Genomic DNA, 3996 nt, shown 5'->3' with positions numbered 1-3996 from the left:
ATGGTCTCGATCTCCTGACCTCGTGATCCGCCCGTCTCGGCCTCCCAAAGTGCTGGGATTACAGGCGTGAGCCACCGCGCCCGGCCCAAAAAATTTTTTAAAATTCTCTAGGCATGGTGTTACGTGCCAGTAGTCCCAGCTACTCAGGAGGCTGGAGGGTCACTTGAACCAGGGAGGTCAAGGCTGCAGTGAGCCATGATTATGCCACTGTACACCAGCCTGGGCAATCCAGGGAGACCTGTCTCAAAAAAAAGCACATTTCACATGATAAATATTACAATTTTTGTCAATTAAAAATAAATATTTATCTCTCATATCCCAGGAAATCAAGTAAAAATAAATAAAATAAAAGAAATAAATGAATAAAATTTAAACAATTAAAAGAAGATAGCACTACTACTTATGTCTTTGAGTTGTGAGAAAAATGCACAGAAAGTACTTAGCACATGGCCTAACACATATATATATTCATAGTGACAGATACACTACTGTCAATTGCAGTCAGACATGAATGGAAATTATAATCAGATTCCCACCTTGCAAACTTTAGATGTGACTTCATATTAATTCAACAAATCTTCCAAGTCAGAATGCTTGTTGATTTGAATCTTAGAGCAATTATTTTTATCTAGTCCTTAAGAAATGAAAAAATAATGTAATAGTAAACTCATGCAATGACTTAATAAATTTAAAGCCATAAACAGACTAAATCCAACACTAAACAAGCATTTTGCAATCTATTTTGGCCAAAACAATGCATTTTCCCTCATTCATGTAACAATGACTCAGTGTGCCAGCTCCCAATGTTACAAAGCCTGTTCTTGGTGATTCAAGGGTGCCCTCTGTCTGAGTGCTGAGAAAATACAAACCCAAATTTAAAACTTTGTAAAAACATGCTTTCTCAAGTAAATTCTTAATCAACAGTTCTATGAAATTGATCCTGTCTTTAATCACTGCTGGCAGATAGTCCTTAAAACAAACAAACAAACAAACAAAAAAACCAGGTGCAGTGGCTCATGCCTGTAATTCCAGCACTTTGGGAGGCTAAGGAGGGTGGATCAACTGAAGTTAGGAATTCAAGACCAGCCTAGGTAACATGGTGAAACCCTGTCTCTACTAAAAATACAAAAATTAGCTGGGCATGGTGGCAGGAGCCTGTAATCCCAGCTACTCAGGTGGCTGAGGCAAGAGAATTGCTTGAATCCAGGAAGCAGAGGTTGCAGTGAACCGAGATTGCGCCATTGCACTCCAGCCTGGGCAATAAGAGCTAGACTTTGTCTCAAAAAAAAAAAGAAAAAAAAACCCACCACCACCAACAAATGTCATGTCATTTGTTACAAGAGCACAAGAAAGTCATGTCTACATCTCTGTAATTTATCTGGAAATTTGGAAATTCCATGATATTTTTCTCAAAATTTATTCTATATCATTCAATGAAATTATTGACATGAATCACCTAGATAAGTTTATTGCTCTCTTTTTTTGTTCTGTCCATGTAAAACTCTGTACTTTATTTAACATGTCATTGTAGCGGTTTGCTCCGTAGTAAGTATCACCAACATTAAATATTTATTGGGTATCTTCTGTGTGCGGTACACAATACTAGGTGAAAAGGATGGAAAAAACCATTCTCTATCCTTAAAGAAGTAACAATCTAGTTTCTAAAACAAGACATATAAAAAGGATGTGTACAAAAATATATGGTGAAATGCTCACTAAAAAGTATGTTTCTTTCCATCTGCTTCCACCTTAAGGAAGTTATTCAACTTCTCTGAACCTCAGTTTATCTGGAATATAAAAATAATGTCTACCTTAAAGGAAAGCCACAAAGGTTAATTCAGATATCTGTAAAAGTCTCAGCACATAGTAAAAGCTTAATGAAAGATGGTTGTTATTATTTCTACTATTATTAAGAGAATAATCTTAAATAATAGTGTCCTACATTAAAGACATTTTATTTGTTTCAAATGGAAAGACATGTAAATAAAAAAGTTTATGCTTTACTTTTACAATATTAAACATTCTTTCTAGTTAAGAAAAACAGTGATCTTGATTAAATGCTTGACATATCAGGAATGAGCCATTTCTAAAAGAATTATTTCAATAGAAAAATATTCTGCTCTCTTCATGTTAAAAACTCTTAGTAAACTATGCATTAAAGGAACATACCTCAAAATAATAAGAGCGATCTATGACAGACCCACAGCCAACATCATACTGAATGGGCAAAAGCTGGAAGCATCCCCCTTGAAAACTGGCACAAGACAAGGATGCCCTCTCTCACTACTCCTATTCAACATAGTATTGGAAGTCCTGGCCAGAGCAATAAAGCAAGAGAAAGAAATAAAGCACATCTGAATAGGAAGAGAGGAAGTCAAACTATCTCTGTTTGCAGATGACATGATTCTATATGTAGAAAACCCCAGAGTCTTGGCTCATAAGCTCCTTCAGCTGATAAACAACTTCAGCAAAGCTGCAGGATACAAAATCAATGTACAAAAAACTAGCACCCCTATGCACCAACAATAGTCAAGCTGAGAGCCAAATCAGAAAGGCACTCTCATTCACGATTACCACCAAAAAAATAAAATACCTAGGAATACAGCTAACCAGGGAGGTGAAAGATCTCTACAATGAGAATTACAAAATACTGCTCGAAGAAATCAGAGAAGCCACAAACAAATGGAAAAGCATCCCATGCTCATGGATAGGAAGAACCAATATTAAAATGGTCATATTGTCCAAAGCAATTTACAGATTAAATGCTATTCCTATCAAACTACCAATAACATTCTTCACAGAATTAGAAAAAACTATTCTAAAATTCATATGGAACTAAAAAAGAGCCCAAATAGCCAAGGCAAAAAGAACAAAGCTGGAGGCATCAGGTTACCTGACTTCAAACTATACTACCGGGCTACAAGCATGGTACTCGTACAAAAACAGGCACATAGACCAATGGAACAGAATAGAGAGTCCAGAAATAAGGCCACACACCTACGACCATCTGATCTTCAACAAAGCTGACAAAAACAAGCAATAGAGAAAAGACTGTCTAGTCAATACATGGTGCTGGGATAATTGGCTCACCATATGCAGAAGATTGAAACTGGACTCCTTCCTTACATGATATACAAAAACCAACTAAAGATGGATTAAATACTTCAATGTAAAACTCAAAACTACAAAAACCCTGGAAGACAACCTAGGCAATATTATCCTGGACTTAGGAACAGGAAAATATTTCATGACAAAGACGCTAAAAGCAATCGCAAAAAATTGACAAATGGGATCTAATTAAACTTAAGAGCTTTTGCACAGCAAAATAAACTATCAACAGAGTAAACAATCTACAGAATGGGAGAAAATATTTGCAAACTATGCATCTGACAAAGGTCTAATACCCAGCATCTATAAGGAACTTAAACAAATTTACAAGAGAAAACAAACTACCCCATTAAAAAGTGGGCAAAGGAAATGAACAGACACTTTTCTTTTCTTTTTCTTTTCCCTTCTTTTTTTTTTTCTTTTTTTTTTTTTTCTTTTGAGACTGAGTTTCCCTCTTGTCACCCAGGCTGGAGTGCAGTGGCACACTCTCGGCTCACTGCAACCTCTGCCTCCTGGGTTCAATCGATTCTCCTGCTGGAGCCTCCCAAGTAGCTGGGATTACAGGCATGTGCCACCACTCCCGGCTAATTTTTTATTTTTAGTAGAGACGAGGTTTCTCCATGTTGGTCAGGCTGGTCTCGAACTCTCGACCTCAGGTGATTCGCCTGCCTCGGCCTCCCAAAGTGCTAGGATTACAGGCATGAGCCACCACGCCCGGCTGAACAGACACTTTTCAAAAGAAGACATATATGCAGCCAACAGACATATGAAAAAAAGCTTAATATCACCGATCATTAGAGAAATGAAAATCAAAACCACAATGAGATACCATCTTACACCAGTCAGAATGGCCATTATTAAAAAGTCAGCTCTTTCCCATCTTACAAG

The sequence above is a fragment of the Mandrillus leucophaeus genome, unplaced genomic scaffold (assembly GCF_000951045.1).
Source record: "Mandrillus leucophaeus isolate KB7577 unplaced genomic scaffold, Mleu.le_1.0 Scaffold139, whole genome shotgun sequence".
NCBI classification, from domain to species: Eukaryota; Metazoa; Chordata; class Mammalia; order Primates; family Cercopithecidae; genus Mandrillus; species Mandrillus leucophaeus.
This window is presented reverse-complemented; position numbering follows the sequence as displayed.